This window comes from Cryptomeria japonica, chromosome 9, assembly GCF_030272615.1.
Source record: "Cryptomeria japonica chromosome 9, Sugi_1.0, whole genome shotgun sequence".
In the NCBI taxonomy this organism is placed as follows: Eukaryota; Viridiplantae; Streptophyta; class Pinopsida; order Cupressales; family Cupressaceae; genus Cryptomeria; species Cryptomeria japonica.
In genome coordinates this window covers 495,191,469-495,212,894 of record NC_081413.1, presented here as the reverse complement: position 1 = coordinate 495,212,894, position 21,426 = coordinate 495,191,469, and positions in this window count along the sequence as shown.

Below are 21,426 nucleotides of genomic sequence, written 5' to 3'. Positions count from 1 at the left end.
CTCATTTTTAGATATGATCTTTTTTTCTAATAAATTATTGTGCTTCATTGGCATATCCCCATTTTAGAGTTTGGTGCTTATCATATCTTTTACCCATCGCACTATAGTGTCGCTTTTTAATTAATTAGCTTATGTGGGCCTTATCCTTATTTTCTTGATAATGACAATTTTTTTTTTAATAAAAGGGCATGGTTTGGGGAAAATAGAAGCAACAAGTAAGCTAATGATAAATAATAGCTTATGGGCATGTGGATTGCTAGAAATATGTTATAACCCTTGGGACACTTGCAATTTCATAAAAGATTCTATGCCAATTCATTAATGAGAAGTTCCAAGTTGGTATTTACAAGAAAGTAGGGGTTACTTTTAGTAGAGAATCCCATTAATATTTTAATTTCTATATTGAGAGGAAAAATAAGTGTTGAAATTCATACCCTATTGGTGCTATATATTGAGGTGCTGCTTAGTTGCCTTTAAGACTGCTAGATTTTTAATATAATTTGTATCATAGCTTAAGCCCTGTGTTCTATCAATTTAAGAAAGAAAACCCTTCAATTTGGAGATTAAAGGATGAAACCCCTTTGGTTTCTAAGGGCAGTCTCATCCAAAGGTTTTATTTGTGTTCAAAGGTTTTGTTTGTTTTTCCAACTAGTATCTATATTTGGGGCGACAACATATTATAACAACATATTTGATTCATATTTACATGTCTATTTGATGGTATTCCAACATATTTGAATATTTTTATTTTGCTCCAACATATTTGTATTGCTCATGCAATCTATTGCTACATCTTTTGGGCATTATTATTTATTTCAATAATACATATAAAATAGTTATTTATACACACTATGCTCTCATCTCACCCTCATGAGTTTTTGATAATAAAAAAGTACTAAATAATAATATTTACCCACTATATGCTCTTACCTCACACTTATGAGATCTTAGTGATAAAAAATGGTAAATATTTTATATTAAAATTTATTGAGGTCATTATAGTAGTATCATACCTAACTTTTTGCTAGCCTATGAATCATAGGGATTAATGAAAGACCTTTGAAATATAAGGACATCACATGTTTATTTTAGGATGCTATGATAAGGATTTAGATGGGGCGAGAAAGAATGACACAGTTATTGGTAATGAGATAAGAAACAATGACCAAATTATTGACATGACTACTATAGATCTAGAAGAACATGTCCACGCCATTCCTTTGTAGAATCAAGGTCATATAAGAACATCACAAAGAGGAGGAATTTTATTTGAAAATAATTGACTAACACTTAGTTCTAGCCAAAAACCTACTACGTCCATGTTTTGAGAGAAAGAAGAAAGATCAAAACTCAAGAATTTTTAAGGAGATTGACAACAAGAGAAATATAAAGACTTTAAAGCCATCTTATCTTTTGTCAATTACTTGTTGACATTAGGGAAAAATTTTCAACATAAAAGAGGCTAAAGGAGTAATCGTAATGACAACAAAAAAGAATTGAAACAAAGGGTAAATGATATAATGCATCTACCTTTCATGGTAGTGACAAAATATTTATGTGGGCTTGGTTATAAAGGTTACTACTTTAGGGTGAGTAAGAGATCATGTGGGACAAAGAATGAAAATGATTAAAAAAATCTTGTTGGATGGAAAAGTGCTAACGCTTGACTAATTTTATTTTTCTAGCTCAAATAAGGATTCCTTCAAAAAATGCCTTGGCATTACCTTGGATTTATGCAAGTGGGAGTCTCAAACTTGCCAAATAATTTGTAAAACCAAACATTTAGTATTATCCTATTAATTAAAGATTCCTAAAATATGATATGCATCTCATGATGCTTTTAATTGATAATTATTATTCATTTTTGACATATGTTATGTTTGAATTCTTGATATGTATACACATTGAAAAATATTTACAACTTTCATATTGTTTATCTTTTTTAAATGCAAAAGATGCATCACATATTGGGATTTATTAACTACATCTATTTTTAATATCATTATTTTACCTAGTTAGGTTGGCTAGAAAATTAGTTTTTAATATTTCAAGAAATTCATCTAGAAAAATAATAATTTTTTTTTTAAAAAAAATGCGACATCTGTTCACGTGTTCTATAATTATATCTAAATTTTGAAGAAAACTGCTTAGATAGGCCATAACAACACCTACTTTCTTTTATTCTTTTTCTAAAAAAATTAGTGCCTTGTTGAAATATTCAATTTTCATCAAATTAAGTTAAAAAATTTCAAAAGAAAATTAATAGTCTATAATTGCATTGAATTTGCTACAATTTTTATTACACCTTATTTTTTAGATTATGTATATAACTCTATTTTTTATGTGAAATTACTTAAGTATGTTTTTAACATTTTCATTGTCACTTAAGAGTATTTTTTGTCTGCTCATGATCTTGCATTCACCTTCCACAGTCAACCCTATGATGGAAGAAGACACCATCTAGTTTGTTGAATTGCATTTAGAGGATGTTGCCTACTATTAATGGCACCATGATCTAATTAGATAAGGGCATGATCTTGTGTAGAATTTTGATTTTTTAGCTAGAGGTTGCTAAAAAAATTTGACTAGAAGAATGAGGAAAAATATTATAGAGAGATTTCTAGAATCAAACAATAGACCTTAGGATATACACATAAAGAAAAAAAATTAATGAGTTGTAGCTATGGTACCTAAAATGTCAAAAAATAGGATCATTTTTTCTCTTTAATGAAGGTTTATATGGATCACTCAAGGGTCTAGTTAAGGCCTTTGCACCATCATCATTGATATAGGAAGCTATTAAGAGGGCTTTGACACTTAAGCCATCTATATTAAGGAATACATATTTATCCCAATCAAAACCACCCACTATTGGACCATGGAAGGACAATTTTAGAAAGGAGGATTCAACTCACATTGTCAAAAATATACACTACAATACTATAGTGAGAAATTTGGATGGTCACACCAAAAATGAACTTAGAAGGGAAAAGCCATGCTTTTCTTGCAAGGAGCCATGAGAACTTGGTTTAAAATTCCTTAGCAAGGGCTAAGTCCATTACATTGAGAGGGTATTTAGTGAGGACATTGATCTTGAAGAATACAATCTACAACAATTTATAAATGAGCCAATCATTGATCTTGAACATAAGAAATTACTAGATAAATATTGAAATGCTAGCAATAATACATTTGCAATGCTTTTTGGGGTACCTCAATATCACCTATTTAAGGTTAATGGGAGTTGTTTAGGTAGTGGACCATGGTGCTTATTGATGATAGGGGTACCTACAAATTCCTTGATAAAGGCTTGGGGGTCAAGAAAAGATTGAAAACTAGATTCAGTGTCATGGCCACCAATGAATTTGTTACTTCATACACCAAGGTAGTTATCATGTGGTCATTATTTGTGTGTATTGATACCTATGTTGTTGGACTATAAGAACCATACATGGTATTGTTGGTTCCCATAACTCTATCTCAAATTGGAGATCTTTTTATCTCGAAGGATACACATTTTTCATCAAGGTAAGCATAAGCTCATCAATAGACTTGCTATGATTAGAGGTAGACTTTATGAGAGTGGATAATCTCTCTTGCACTTTGGGTCTAGCTTAAAATTGAGAGGGTACTCCTAGAGGTATGCCTTAATAGGAATTTGTCAAAGAAAATTAACAATTAAAATTATAGATACCATACCCAAACTGCATGATCCTTTGAAGGTTTATACATTAAGATTGTTTGAAACTATTCCTTGGTTATTTTACAAGATCGATGAACATCATCCATATCTACACTATTACTACAACCAATGCATTGGAACATAATTAAATAGTGGATTGATTGATTCTTTACCAATGTGGATTGGTGCCCACTCTATTAGTCAATAGAGTCATGAGCAACATAGAGGAAGGGGATGAAACTAATAGGATGATATTTCCTTTTTTTCTCTTCACTACAATGTAAAATTCATTATACTTTTCATGTTTCTTTTTATATTGGATTTTTTTGCCTCTCCTGAACTGTCACTTTTTTGATAAGTTTGTGAACTTGCAAACTTATCAACATCAAGAATTTGACCACTTTTCACTCCTATCTTATTTCTTTCTTATCTTTGAAGAACATATGAACCAATGTCACACTTCTAAATAATTTATGAAATCACAAACTTAGTGAAATCAAAAGCCTAGAGACTTTCCATGTTTTCTTCTTCAATCATTTGTACATGTCGCTAACATGGAAAACCACACTTTTTGTGTTTTAAGAAATACATCAACCTTTCAACAAGTTTACAAACTCACAAGTTGAGACTTGAACTCATTCCTTCCCTTTGTTGCAATTTTGACATGTTTTCAAACTAGAAAACTTGGCAACATTTATAACTTTGTTAGAATTTCACCATGTTCATGAACTAGCAAAATTAGTGACATTCATAACTTGGTGATCTTCACTCATTCTTTTGTCAAGATTTTGGGAGGTTCATGAAATTAACAAATTTTGCAATAAAATCACAAAGGTAAACCATCATACTCAATTTTAAATTTTTAACAATTGAGGTGATTTACTAAAGTATAAGGAAAAAAAAACACAACATAAAGAGATATATTTTGAACATACGTGGCCATTTAAGATCTCTTGAGTCAGTTATAAATAATGGGTCAAATATGAATAAGACACACAAAATAGAAGGGGTTCAAGAAAAAATGACACTACAAATTTGAGTCCCAACTGATCCCAGGAATACAATGGTTACATTCCCTTGGAGAAATTTGAAAAAAATATTAGTCCATGGAGCTAAAATCAAAATCTTGAAGTAAAGACAATGTTCTCAAAGGCATTCTAGATGAGTTACTTTAGTGATCACAATTAATAATGGAGATGACCTTTCATAAAAGAAAAAATATATTGAATTTATCTGCTTTTTGATGAATGGTGTCGGTAGATAAGGAATCATAAATAAGGTAGACATAATCGTAATATCGACAAGGCTATTACAACAACATCTACGGAACTGCGGTACCATTTGAAGGATGACAAGGTACACAAACACATCCCCCCAACTTGATAAAATAATACATTAGTACTACAACCTACCACAAGAGGATAAAGCATGAGAGTAGAAAGTAAGGAGAGTGAGAGAAGCATAAAATATACATAGAAAAATAGAGTATACAATAAATGTGATATAAATTGAAGTACCACCTAAGTATGTGTGATATCTAAATAATTAATTTAAAAAATATAAACCAAGAAGAAAATAAGAAATACTATGTTTTCGAATAAGATGATCGAAATTTGAAGGAAAGGGCTAATCTAATAGAAGAAGAAAAAATTATCATATTTTTAAACATTGCTTTAAGCCTTAGAATAAAGGGGACATAGAATAGATAAGGAATACTCAAGTCAAAACCCTAATAAAAACTTTGAAGAAATGGAGAAAGAAAATAGTTTGTTGGATTTAAAATTAAAAGGAAAACTTAATAGAAAAAAATTGTTATATTTGGGGAGTAGAAATAAACATCACACCCAAAAAATATGGGAAGAATTCAACACATTACAACTACATAAAAAACCCTTATAACATTGCCTTAGTAGATGGTTACTCCATATGCCTCATAGGGACTTGGAGAAATGTACACACAGATTTTATGGGTATAAATATATAGATCAATTTTAAAGTCATAATATGTGTATACACCTAAAATTGGCTTGAGAAAATTAATTAAATACATGTTATTTAATTAATGTCTAATGTGTAATTCCTCTATCTATAAATAAATTCTTTAATTTATTTATATGATTCATGGGATTTATTCTTCCTATCCTAAAATCACTTCCACATCATCTAACCTATTTGTCCTATCATGCCACATCAAAAGTGCCACATCAACATGTGTCTCATAAATTAAATATCTTCAACCAATTCAACAAACTTGGAGAGACACATGGCATTTGCAACCAATTGAGGACACTTGGTATTCCTTTTTCCTCTCCATCCTCCACATAGCACTTGTTTCCCCTTAAGGAAACATGAACCACTTTTCTCTCTAGCTTCTCCATTTCCAACCCTTCATTTTGTCAAATCGAATCTCAACTGTCCATCTTTGCCACCTAAGACACGAGCCTTGGAAAATCTATAAATAAGTCCTCAATTGCACAAATCAAGGTCTAGAACTAGAGGATAATTTTTGCACAAATTAAGAGCATTTCCAGGATCTTAGTAATCTTTAAGCATTTTATAGAATAGCCTAGTTTTCATCATTTAGCATAGATCAATAATGCATTTTAACATCATGTAGAATCAAAATTGCATTTCATTTAGCTTAACATCATACATTGTAGGAAGAATTTCTTACATTTTGAATTCAATCTCGTTCTCTAGGTTGTCATTTTGAAAGCCACTAGTGCACAAATTTGAGAGCTAACATGGTTGAATAAATCTTTGGAGATAGAGGACAATGGGACACTCATAAGAAGGCTGAATTTGAATTTCATTTTCTTAATTTTCATTTAATATTACTCTCATTGGTGTGTTTATGATTCAATTTGATTGACTCGCATTCTGCAACACAATATGCACAAAGGATCTCAAGGAGTCTTCAACATCATATTTTATATATACGAGTGGCTTGTGGATAATAATGGAATATTTGATGTAGAGAAAGAAGAATTAATAATGCAAGGTAAGGACAAAGCAATGCACATTCCTTTTCATGAAGTAATTAAAGAGATATAAATAAAAGACATATACATCGATGGTGAGGAAGAAGATGATTATGAGAAAAACAAAACATTATACACAATTAAGAGATGACCTAAGAAGGAATGAGATGTAGAATCCAATTTAGAAGGTGATATATTTATAGACAATGATAACTTTTCAACTAACATAGATGATACAATAAAATATTAAAAGTGAGATGGGCTAGAAAATTATAAGAAGAAGATGATAGGACTAAGAAAATCTACCATGGAGTAAGAGACTAAACCACATACAATGAGGAATTTCACGTGTAAAACTGTCACATTATTCAAGGGTAGGGGGTTTTTGGACTATATTTAGGCCATGGAAATGCCATTTAAAATACATAATTTAGAATGAATTGTTTAGATTATACATTGATATTAAGTGCCACAAGATGGTGGAACATACATAAACCAAACATGCCCACATGAAAGTTGAATTTTTTGATCAAGAATAGGTTATTAGAAGGAGACACTAATGAGATATTAAAATATTATGGAATGGAGGATACACAAAAATATATAGATACTTGCAAATATATATATGCAATAAAATAGAAGTCATATGAAAGGCTAAAAATACAACTACTTTATTAGATCCTAAGTCCTATCACAAAAGTATGGTATATACACCAATAATTAGGAGAAAATACTGGATACTAGGATGTAACCAAAGAGGATTTACATAGAGCCTTCAAGTTTTGGCCCAAATCAAAAAATAAATAAAATGTTTTAAAAAAAGTAACAACTTTACCAAAAGATCAAGTAAGAAGGCAATTCAAGGAAGGAACAATACATGTGGTACCTCAAGAAGGTGACATAATCGTGGAGATTAATTATCTACATAAATGATATTTGAAAGTACATTCATGTCAAAATCATGGAGAATTCACCAAAAAAATTGAAAATGTTAGGGATCTAGTTGTAGGAAAGTTTTTGGCACCAAATGCAAGCATTGGAAAGATAAAATTAGATATTTGGGAAAATTTCCTAAATTTTCACAATGATTACAAGTGTATCTGGTTGGTGTTAAGATGCATTCATAGATAATTATATATCTAGACACACCCTTCCTCATTACTAAGGAAGAAATCAAGTGCCTAACATGATTATGGAATAAGGGGGGAACCTAGAAAGGTAAAAACTAATTTAGTCACCACACCTATGGGAGCAACATTTGATTTCTTCTTCCTCACAAATATCAAAATTAAGGATCTTAGAGTAAGGTACATAACCAAATTCATATCATATAAGGATTTTCTACTACAAGAGAATACTTTTCTTCCAAAAACTACATCTATGTTTCCTATGAAATATTGGCCAATGGGAAATAGTATGACCTCTATGAAACCATAAGAGAATGACTTGTGAAAAATATAGAGAAGATAAAGAAGATCCATGATTAATTAGTGCATTGGGAAGCATAAACTCCCCATAGATATATATTGAGATGCACTACTATATAATGTGGTCACAACCAACTTGGTAGAACATTAAACGACACTTACTATGTACTTAAACATAACTTATAATACTTACAACAAACTAGGTGCAACAACTACAGTGTATACGATAGACATTCAATCGCTAGCATAAAGAATGCAACTTAAAACCCCATAGATACACATTGAGAAGCATAAAACCCCATAGATATGCATTGAGAAGCATGAATCGCATAATTTAATTACAAAAGCCTAGGTAGAACATTACACAACATTTACAACAATTAAATGAAACAAACAATATTAAGTGACACTTACAACTCTTAGCAAACTATGAATAAAAATTACATTATAAACAACAAAGCGACATCCACAAACATAAATAGTACAACTTAAAATCTCATATATATGCATCAACAAGCATAGAATATATAATATAATACCAAATGTGAACTTACACAACAAACTAGGTATAACATTACATCCTATACAACCATTTGTCATTTGTAGGCATAAACAATATAAGTCAAAATAGTTGATAACCAAATTGGAAATCATAGTAAAAGAATATGGATTAAAAATAGGCATGGAAATATTGTATTGAACATGTCAAAAATACCTAGAATGATATGCAAATTTCTTATGCTAATTGTTTACTCCTACCTCATCTTCTTACTTTGCTACCACCACTATGATATTAAAAATTGGATGAAATTGATGATGGTTTGAGAACAATAAATCGAATACTTTGAATTGATGTCATGACTATTTGAGTTGGTTGCATTAATGATTTATGGAAATGATTTTTTGAACTAGAGAAATAATTTTGTGTCTTGTTCTTTCGATTGTGTTTTTAGATTTGATTTAATAGATTCTTGTAGAGTATGAAAAAAAAAGCACTGCTAAGGATAATGAAACCCCTCGAGGATTCGAATCTGAACTCTCCACTCCAAACAAACCTTTAGGTAACTACAAACTTCGATCTTGTCCACTATTTAAGAGTATGCATGCTTAATCAATCATACAAATTAATCAAGATATTTGGACATTGAAAACCAAAAACATAAACCAAAAAAGTCCCTTGAGTAGATTTGTGAGCTCTTTGTCCAGGATGAACACACGGGTCAAGAACGACAATGCCACATGCTAGTATCCTATACAGAAAAAAACTAAAACTACATTAGAGAAACACAAAATGTCTGGTTTACATCTAGGCATTAAAGATCATGAAAATGGAAATGTAAAACAAATAGGAAGATATTGAAATGGAAATATTAAAATAGTTCAAAGAAATTAAATGACGAAGATGACATAGAGAGTTATCACCCAAGCATGCTTTGGATCTCCAACAAGATAGACTATCCTTTCCACCTAAACCTGCATATAGAAGACCACAACAAAAATATTGGCAAGCTATGCTAAGAGGTTTGCCTTAGTCAAACCCCCATTTTAATATTCCTACTTTCACAAATAGCCTTAGACAAGATCATACAAAATAGTGACATAAACAAAATATGAACAATATGTTGATAATATTAAGACATTGAATGAAAGACAAGTCTTAAGGAGTTACTTCCTAGAAGTGAGATAGCTTGCTGGAGTGAGCAATGAACCCTCAAGACAATGGAGCTTTGAGAGATATCATAGTAATGATGAAATATCAAGGTGATAGAAGCTATTGTGAATAAAAAGATATGAGCATCAATGGAGTTTTGTAATGTTTGAAAGACCAAAGATAGGTCAAGCATGTGTGTGTGATTAGGGCTTTTCATGTTCATGTGTTGTGGTTACACTACTGAATTTGACAAGTGTGACATCCCAATTGTAGCGTCACAAATTGTAACTGATACAATTCACACCTCATGTTTGTGCTCCTACTTAGAGTGTTCCATTTTCATTCCCCCTAGGCTTGTTTTGGCCCCTTTTAATCCAACCTTGATGTCACCTGTTGACACCACTAGGTGGGCCCCATCCTAGAGGTTGCCCTCTCCTATTTTCTAATTTGTTGGTCCTATTTTTGGAGGACTAGGGTGCAGAGTGCCTTGGTCCTAGACGAGGGCACCCCAAAACACCTTGCCCCCCTCAATGTGGACCCAATTTGAAATGGGGTAGGCACTCCCCCTCCTCGATGAATTTTGGTCCTCATGGCTACAATTGATCGTTGGAGGTAGTCCTAACCGATAATTTACCTAGGGAATCCTCTATAAAGATATCCTATCAATTTATTTTAGACCTAGAAGCAATCCATTACATATACCCTATCATTCGCGCATTAGTGAAGCATTCATCATCAAGCATTTTCAGAGATTCAAGGCAATATTTCATTCAGGCATTATGGAGCAAAGTTACATCAATATTCATGCAAGCATGCATGTGTGATTAGGTCTTTACATGTTCATGTGTTTGTCATGCCATTACATTCAACATTTGTGATTACATTAAAAGAGAATTGCATCATCAACCCTTCCATCAACAATTATAGATTTGAGGTATATCTCCTAGCATTTACTTCAATATTTACATTATTCAATTCAAGGTTAATTCCTAAACTGAGGTTTGACCTATAAGGCAAACCCCCATCCACAACACTTCCTTCTTTGTTTCTATGTGCAGGGAACATGCTCAAGAGCTATACTTAGAGATTCTGATAGAGTTGATGATGACAAACAGGTCCAACTTTTGACCGAGAAAAAAATAGAGGATTAGGGCGAATCTGTACTACTAGATCTTGAAAAATTAGGCCAAACTTTTGGGAACATATTCTAAACATATTCCTTTGCCTAGATCTTAGTTTGTGACTTTGTGGGATATTTGTAGCAATCTATTTTTGCCAAGTTACTTCAATTATTCATTATTTTACCCTAATTTCATAATTACCATCCAATTTCAACAAAGAAAGAGGGTAACAAACAAATAACTAGTGAATTCAATCAGAATTTCAACCCTTTCCATATTTGTATTGTGGCTAGATCTATTGGATTCATCCCTCTTTCAATGTAGTAGTCCATGAGGTAAAATTAGTTGTTTTACTATTTTAATTAGTGAAACCCTAGTTTTTCCACCATTACACCAACAACTAACTCAATCATGAATATTTGTGATACACTAGCATGGCACACAAACATATTTGCAGTGTGCATGTGCTCAAGCACAATCTAGAACTAACGATCAAGGCATCAAACATGACAGATGGAAAGTCATGTGTGTTGGAATGGGGATAATATTTAGGATACATAACTATGTTAATTATGAGTAAAGGGATGACTCATGTAATGTGAAATTGCATGGATGCAATTTACAAAATTACATTTTCTCCCTTTAGCCAGCATATATGTTCATAAGGAAATGTGGGTTAAAGTAAAGAGAAGGAGGTGGGAGTGTTATACCCAAGATATGAAGTTGAAACATAGTCTTCTATCCATGTATTTGGTCGTAGGGAAGATACTTGAGTCAATCTTAGATGAATATTATTGAGTTGTATCACCATAAACATGTTAGTTGCAGACAAACACATTAGGAGAAAAGAAAAAAAATAGGCATAAAAAAATTGTATAGTTATCAGATGGTGTTGATATTCATGGATAGAATGTTATGTTATGATAGGGACCATATGATGATATAATCAACTTGCAACTACTACAAATTGTGTTTTAGGACAACCATAGAAAAGAGACATAGACACTCACAAAGACAGTTTAGTGGGTGGCCCCCACACTAGATGACAAATAAGATAGTTTGGTGCATACATATTTCCAAAAAATTATAAGATAAGAGATCTTCAATATAAATGTGATAGACCCCCTTAGAATTATATGTGCTACATAGAGAGGAGCATAAGTGATTCTAAGGAGAAGGGATGTCATGTTATGAAAACACAATGAGATGTATTTGTTGAATGTTACCTTACAATAGATGGCACATAGAACCAACAACATCAACAAAACCACATCAAGGTTAGTAGGATTCATATTAGTAGAATTTGTATATATAACTATGTATGAATCATCATCATAGTCCAGAAGTTCTTGGATCACGAAGAAAGAGCACATGAAGACAAAGGAAAAATAAAATTCGGTTCAACATGGAAGAAGGCCTAATTGCCTCCAATTCTTTGCATTGTCCCCAAATATCTGAAATAAATATACTATGCAAAGAGGAATGGTGAAGAAAATATAGGAAGTGAACAATAGATTTTATCCCTTGCATCCAAGTATCTATGAGGGTACCTTGGATCCTCTAGCAGAGAGAACAAACATATATAGACAAGTATGAGGGTATACACACAAATGAATATAAAAACATGAAGAGGCACCGTCTAATCATTCACCTCTAATAAATTATTGACATCCTCCCAATATTGATCATAGGGGCAAGGAGGTTGAGTTCACAAAAGGACAACGAATAGGGTAGTGTTAAGCGTCTTCCCTACAACAAGAGCTAAGGATGAGGTTTCATCAACATTACCATCCAACAACTTCTCTAATTCAAGAGTTAATGATATCATAAATATAGTTGGCAACACCAGAATATCCTCTAGAGAGTCAAACATACACCTCTTGAAAGAGGAGGGAGATGACTCAACTGAAGGATGTGAAATAGGAGATGCATCTTTGACCTTTAAAAGAGGGACAATGAAAAACTCACGAGAAGGTGGAGCCTCCTAGACTACCAAAATATAAGAAGAAAAGATGAATGAGTTGAATTCTTGCTGTGAAACTTAGGAATGAGGCCCTGCTTGAAATTATGCTTAGGTGGTTGAAATTAGATCTTCACATTAACTATAGCAGGCCAAAGGACCCCAAGAAATCTAGGATGAATATGCATAGAAGCAGAAGGAGGAGTAGATGAGATCACATTAGAGAAAATTTACATATGAATCATGTCTAAGGGCTACAAAAATGGAGGAATATTAGGAAGGGAGGAGATAAGAGGAAACTCTAGGGAGGGAGCACTAAACTCTTTTACCCTCTTAGAGTGAGGTTTATTGATATCTCCCAAAGAGGCTGAAGGAAAAACATAAGGAGCATAAGTAGAAGCAAAGATAACATGAGCAATAGAAGTTAGAATAGGAATGAAAGAAGACACTTAAGCTAAAAAAGAGAGTCACCCTTAGTTTTCAATGCAACTTAATGTTCTTGAGCCATTTCCCATTGACGACACTTTTTCTCACACATAAGATGGTTCTAATGTAAATGAGCACTAGGAAAAAAATTGACATCATTTCCCATTTGACTGAATTTTCCTTGAAGTGATGTCCTTTGCCTCCAAAAAAGACCAAATTTTGTTGAGGTCATGTCCTTTGCTCTCAATTTTGACTAAATTCTTCTTATAGAGCGACTTGTGCTCTTAATTTCAAGCGAAGTTCCTTGGGGGGCTGACCTTTGCCTTCTATTTTGAGCGAATTTTATCAAATTTGTGTCCCTTGCTCCCAAATTGGAACGACTTCATGCTAGGACAATTCGAACATGTGTTTTTTATAAATGATAAGTTGACCTTGTCTAGGAAAAGAGAAATCAAATTTAATTACAAGATTCCATAACATCCTACATCACAAGTGGATCCATATTTAGGGCCATTTTTAGTAGAAGAGAAGGCTCAATCAATGAAACAAGAGATGATATAAATGTAGGAACCTTAGTCTTAGTCATCGACACCTTTCCTATTTTTTCTTTCAAAGAAGATTGAGGAATAGGAGCCCTCAAAGGTTGAGATGCATGTGTTTCATGTAAAGGACAAGCTTGCAAAGAATGCTGTAGAGTCCTAAAATTGAAACCCTTTGCAATTTTGACCGCATTGGGTCCTTACCTTAGAATTTGCACTCCTTGGCCTACTTGGGACCTGATTATGCTCATGCCCCTTCCACATTGCATCATTTTTTGACACTTTGCATTCATTTGTCACTTAATCCTTGCCCCAAAATAGGGCAGGACCAGGGTGTGGCACCTTGGTCCCCCTCATTTTTGGGCCCCTTTCAACCCATTTTCACATTTCAAATTTGAGTAGGAATTCCCTCTCTGTGTCGGCTCACATCAAAAAATTAATCAGTTTTCTCAACAGGCAAGTATATAAAGAGGATTCCTCCTCTCATTTGAACATCATGAAGAATAAAGAAGTATTGATCACACACATGAGATCAAGCATTCAAGCATTCAAGAGAAATTGAGCATTTTAAGTCTTCATTCAAGCCTTGGAGCAACAATAAAGTCAAGATTTAAGCATTGAAGTGGAGAACTACATTCTATTTCATGAAACCCTAATTCCATGTGGAGGTAAGAAAAACTTCACAAGGAGGTATAATCATTCAATTTTCAGTCATAATTCAACATCTCCCTCAAAAGGAGAACCTTTCCTTTCAGTTCTTTCAATTACATTTATTTCAATTTCATGGTTAATTCCAAAACCAAGGTTTGACCTAAGGAAAGCCCCTATTCCTAACCTATTTCCCTTTCTTTCTATGTGTAGGAAATAGGTACAAAGCTATACTCTTCAGAATAAACTTCATTCACAGAGACGAATCAACCCTTTCGATGTGTGGAAAGTTCAGAGGATAGTGGTTCCGCATATTGGTCCCAAATTTTTAGGAGCTTCTTCGAGGGTCAGATCCGACTCATCTTATACTACCCAATTTCAGGTGCCCAGCTCGATCCGGCATCTGTAGCTCACCGTTTTCTCAGTTTTACCTTCATTTTTCAACACTTTACCCTAATTCAACATTTCAACTTACAAAAGAGAGAAAAAAGCATACAACAATTAATCAATCCATTCAATATTCAGTCCTTATCTGATTTGTGTCTGAATCTAGTGGATTCCCTTCCCTCTTTTGAATGTAAAGGGTTTTTCAGCAAAATTGATTTGGTAATTTCTTCCTTCTATGTTGGAAATTGCCAAATCAAATTTTCCCCTCTACATTTTGGTGAACCTGACATGTCCTATACTTCTGATTTTTGTTTTCAGATATGAGTATGTATGTAGTTTAAAATTCAAATTTTCAATTACAAGTTTGATTTCCTTGCAAATTTTAAAAATTTAGAGGTTAATTTCATTAAAACCCTAATTTATATTTAAAAAATTGAGCTTGTGAATTGCATAATTTGGGTTAATTGTTTCAGATCTGAGTGTTATTCAATTTCAAAATTCAAAATTTCACTTACAAGTCAAATTTCACATTTAAATTTTAAAATTAAGTGATTAATTGCAAAAACCCTAATTTTCAATTTTAAAAAAATTGAGCTTGTGGGTTGTTGAAAATTTGAATTTATCATTTTAGAGTGTCTTCAAATTCAAATTTGCAATCTTGGATCAAATTTCAAATTTCAAATTTAAATTTTAAAATTAAGTGGTTAACTAAAAAAGCCCTAATTTTTAAATTTAAATTAATCTTGTGCATTTCCCTATTTTAGATTCATCATTTCAATTTAAACCTTGGTTCTATTTTTAAATTTAAAATTAAGAGGTTCTTTTTACAAGACCCTAATTTTAAATTTCTTGTGGATAATTTCAGATTTAAATTTTAAAATTAAGTGGTTAATTAAAAGAGCCTTATTTTTAGATTTAAATTGATTATTTCAATTTCCAAATTTCAACATCACTTTTTAAATTTAAATTTCAAAATTAAGAGGTTCTTTTTACAAGGTCCTAATTAGATTTCAATTTCCATTAGATCATTTTCAATTTTTTTAAAATTAAGAGGTTATTTTAGCCCTAATTTGAAATTTAAATTTCTATCTCCTAGTGGGTAATTTTAATTTTAAATTAAGAGGTTATTTTAACAAAGCCCTAATTTCAAATTTCAATTTCCTAGGGGATTGTAAAATTTTTCACAATTATTCTCCATCTTCATTCAATTTGCTTATTTGATTGAGTAATCATTTTTCTAAATTTTTGCATTATTCAATTACTTTGCAAATTTCAAATTTCAAATCTCAAATATCCAATTTCCAATTTCCCTCCATTAGTGCATGAGTTTTACTACTATTAGTCCAACCTATAATATCCACGTGAAAAGAAGTTGTAGAATGAAGGCTTCCCAAAGTTTAATTACCAAGGAAATGGAGCCTAATTTGGATATCTTATTCCATGAGGATGTTGGTGGTTCTAGCAGTCCTACAAATGTCCCCATTTATCCTTATTCTTTAGATAATTTTCTTGATGTGAAGGAATCACTCACTAGGGTTTCCGTTGACCAATTGGAGAAGATTGACAATCAATTTGAAAATCTTCAACAATGGATGAGTCAACAATACCTAGAAAGTGAAGTTCTCCCATTGATTGAAGGATTAAAAAGAATGGTTCAAAGTGATAAACTTGGTGTTGATATATTGTGTGGTATTGCTCATATTGTTGATTTTAATATTATGCCTATGAAGAGTTATGTTGAAGTCCTTGGTTACACAACCTCCTAGTCAAGTTAATCACTTTATTCCCTTGACTACCCCTATGGCTAGTGTTCCCACATTTACATCCAACATCATGGCTACCTCTACTCAAAATGTAACACTTACAAGTGTTATTCAAGGGGGCAACTCCTCTAATCATAATTCCTTCATCCCTCCTCAAGTGAGTTTTCCATTTGTTACCCAATCATCTCCCATACCTACCTACAATAGTATTTCACCTCCTTATTCACAACCCTCACCTTCCTATAACAACACCCCTCCTTATTCTAAACCCCTTCCTTCATTCAACAATGTTACTTCTCCTTCTCAATCCAATATGTCCAACTTGAATCCTTCTACCGAAGCTACCATCAATAGTCTAGCTCAAAAAATGTCTTCCTTGCAACAATAGATGGGTTCTATGAATCAATCTAAGTATAATGTGTACACATTTGATGTAGCGAGCCCATTATCTAATGCTATTGTCTAAGCTGTCCCTCCTAAACATTATCAAATGGAACTTTATAATGGGAAAGGTAATCCCTTGACTCATGTTAAAACATTCCAAACTTTGTGTAGTGACTTTGCTCATGATCAAAGATTGTTGGCTAAATTGTTTACTAGAACACTAAGGGATAAAGCTTTACAATGGTATTCTTCTTTGCCTCCTTATTCTATTACTTCTTTTCAATAACTAGCTAATGTTTTCATTCAATAATTTGACAATAATATTGGTCCTAAGATTACTTTGACTAATTTGATGCATTGTAAGAAAGGTGTTAAAGAAAAAGTGACTGATTTTATTGATAGATATAAGAATTTGTATTCTCAAATTTCTTTTCCTGTGTCCGATCAAAGATATTCAAAGAATTTTCATTTCTAATTTGCAAAAAGATATTAGGAATAAACTTCTCTTTTCCGAGTTTACTTCCTTTACGCAATTGTGCCTAGTACTTCACAATTATCAGCTTATTGTGAGTCAATTGGAACAATCCTCTTCAATGTCTCCAAGTGATAAAAGTGAAAGTGCTCAAAAACCTTTTATGAAGTTCAAATCGAATAATGGATTCATCAAATTCAATGACAACAACACTCAAATAGTAGCTGCAACATGTGTTTCTCCTTTGTCCAAATACTTTAGAAAAGAATTCACTCCTCTTAATGAATCTTTGCATAGTGTTATATCGCAATTGTTACAAAGGAATGTGTTGAAACTTCCCCCTATGAAACCAATTGATACAACTGAGCCTTTACCACCTGTCTGTGATTCCAAAGTCTTTTACCAATACATCATTAAGCCGATCATGACACAGAAAAGTGTTATTCCTTAAGGAGTAAAATTCAAGACTTGATTGATAACAATACCATATCTGTGGCTAGTGTGAATGATAAAGGAAACGAATCTGTATCTCTTCCTAATCAAAATCTTCAAATTTTCACTGATCCTTTACCTTCCCATTCCACTAATGTGATTACTTCTTGCCTTCTCTCTCAATGATGTTGGCCTTGAATCTAATAATCTGGTGAACCTTGTAGATCAAAATGACACTGTAGTCACATAAATATGTCCACTTAATTAAATGAATATTTACTATTTATTTGCTTATCTAACCATCAATAATCAATTAATTAAATTAACATTTAATTAATTCATACTCAACCCCTTCTCCTATTAATTAAATAAATCATTCAATTTATTTAAATTAATTCACTAAGCCACACTCAAAATCAATTAAATGAATAAATCATATTTATTTAATTCGACCCCCCTTTCCTCTTTTAAATAAATAATTAAAATATTTATTTAAATCCCTAAACTACCCCCCCACTTGCATTCTCCTACAAATGCAATTTGCAACCACAATTGAAATAAATTAATTTTATTTTAATTAAAATCTTATTTTCCCTCACCCACCAAACCCACTTGCAATCCTAAATCCCCTTCTAGACTCTTTTAACCACTTTCTAAATTCTTCTAACCACTCCTAATTATCCTAATCCATCTCCTAAATATTGTCACATTCCTAAGCAACTTGAAGTCACTTCTCAAAGCCTCCAAAGTCTTTAAAAAGCATTTAATGCTTTATGTGTTCAACAAGCTAACCCCTAAAGTCTTCCAAACCACTAATGGCTCTTACATGACCATTAATGGCTCTTACATAACCATTTATGGTTAAATCCACTTGCCCACATGGTTAGAGGCTTTACCTCTAACTTAACCTTCATTTAACTCATGGGTCTCTTCAAGCATTTATTGCTTTGACCATGTTTATCCTCACTAACTCTTGCACAAGAGTTTATCCATTGGATAAAGGCATTATTTATTGGATAATGGTTTTATTCATTCAACTCAACACTAACCTTACCTCCCAAGTTAACCTTCAAGTCATGTCAAGCATTTAATGCTTCTTCCCTCTCCTCTCAAGCCATCTTATGTTGATATTTGTTATCCTTGGATTGGATTGAAAGCCTTCACATGGACCATAAACCCATCAATCCTGGCCCTTGTTGAGATTACTCAATCTCAACCATCCGTTTCTCTATTTTTCCTATAAATAGAGCCCATTCCTTCATAATCTAGATCTTGAAATCTTGTATGCATCTAGGTTATAGTGAATTTGAGAGAGCATTTTAGAGTAAAATCATAATCCACATTGTCTTTTGGTTAAAAATTGATAATAGCTTAATTAACTCATTTTCTTTCATTCCTAGCTAGCTTTGTATTTGCATCTCATAATCATTTTCAATCTTGAATCTCCATAAGACTTCCATAGCAGGGCAAAGCTGAGAGCTACACTCATGTGGAACTTGGAGAGGAGAGGAACAAGGGAGGAGCAACTATGAGCATCTTGGTTAGCATTTGGAGGAGTGTAGTTTGTCTCTTTTGTGTTTGCATGCTTTCCATTTTATGTTTAATATCTCTCTTGATATGCTTGCTTAGGATAATCTTTTGTTGCTAACAGTAAAGTTTGAACTTGTTTCTTGTGTTGCTATGTTTGCATTACTATTCTAATCCTTTTTGCAGAGCATCATTTGGTGAACCCAATGTGAATCGAACACGCAACCTTCTGATAATATTTTTGATAACTACTAACATTTTTGACTGTTTTAATTGACACATAGGTCGCGCTTTAGCGCTATTGAACACACTCTAGCACCTTTGAAAGTTGGTGATTTAGCGCTATTGTTCACTAGAATAGCGCTATTGTCTTCCAATTAGGGCTATTGTCCTTATTATAGCGCAATTGTACCTAGTTTTAGTGCTTTTGCGCTCTCTGTTTGACATAATTTTATTCTATTTGACATAGTCTTTTAGCGCCTTTGTCCATAGTTTAGCATTTTTGTCTTTATTTTAGCGCTTCTGTTTGTCATATAGTGCTTTTGTGTTAAATAGTGCTTCTGTTTTCACATAGAGTAGTGCTATTGTAACAAAGATTTGTGAAATTTTAATTTGTAACCGAAAAACACAAAAAGCTAGGCTTGTAGAAGCCCACCAAAAATCCCTTTTTACTAACTGTTTGCTTTTTGTGCAGGTTTTTGACTAACCCCATTGCAAGATTTGAAGAGTTAGATTAGGAGGTAGTATTTCTTTTTTTACTAACTTTGTCTTTAAAATTGGAATAAAATAAATTCACTTTCTCTTTTGGCTTAAAAAATAGCTTCATTTTATTTTGGATCCTAAAATGAATCACATCTTTTAAATTGGAGCTTTAAAAAGAACCTCACTTGGCAAGGTAAAAAGAACCACAAACTCAAACCCAACAAATTTCTTTTTCTACAAGTTAGGAACCATTTTCATTTTGGGTTTAAAACAAGACAAACAAACTTTCATTTCTTGCACCAAGCTAAAAATCACAATCAATTGTCATTTTGGAAGTTAAAAAGAACCCCCAATTTGTCAAAGTTTTATTTTTAAATCGACTTTACTTCAAGCAAACGTGCTTCATTTTTGTTGACTAGGATTTCAAGTTCCTAGATTACACAACATTTTGCCTTGGAAAGTTAAAAAGAACCCCATTTTTGTTGGAGCAACATCTTCCAATAGCTTTTAGATCACATTGCTATAAATTGGTTAAAAAGAACAAAGTGTTTTCAGTGATTGGTACACTTGTGCAAAAAGTTTGTAGAGTGGTCCTACTTCTAGCACACACTATCCTCTCCCTTGGCTTTTGTGGTCCTAGGTGCAAGAGAAAAGTGTTAGTAACATTCAAAATTTTATCTTTTTAAGAGAGGCCTGCCAAGAGACATATCACTCTTGGGAATGACCTCGCGTGGTAAATCCTTCGAGCCGCTATAGAAATTAGGTGAGAGCGAAAGCTGTAGCCTTGGGTATAGCTGTTCCTACAATGTAATTTTCCAAAAGGACATATGGGCCCCACCACAAGTTACAAGGCTCTTAAGTGAGTCACTGTAGAATGAACTTATGTCCAAAAACATCGAACATTACTAGACAACCTTTCATTATAGAAACCCACCCGTTCTATTGATTGAGAATATTTATGAGAAGTTCATTGCAAGAGAATAGATGGTTTTGCTCCCAAGATACTCACCATACATATTTCCTTGAGTAGAAACAAGGCTTTTTGAAAGGCTACTTGTAGCTTGATCAAAGTGGTGACTCCCCCATCATAGGGATCATCTATTTGTTATGCTCACACAAGACTTAGTATATCACATCCTTACCTGCTAATGCAAGATTCATAAGGTATATAGTACCAAAGTTGAAGAAATATCAAGATGTGGGCTGAAATTATCACAACTGGCCATTTGACCTTAGGGATAAAGTGTGTTTGAAGTGTCTTTGTTTTGTGTTAGACTAGTGATAATTTGATCTGACTTCAGGCTTTTGGAAAAAACATATAAAA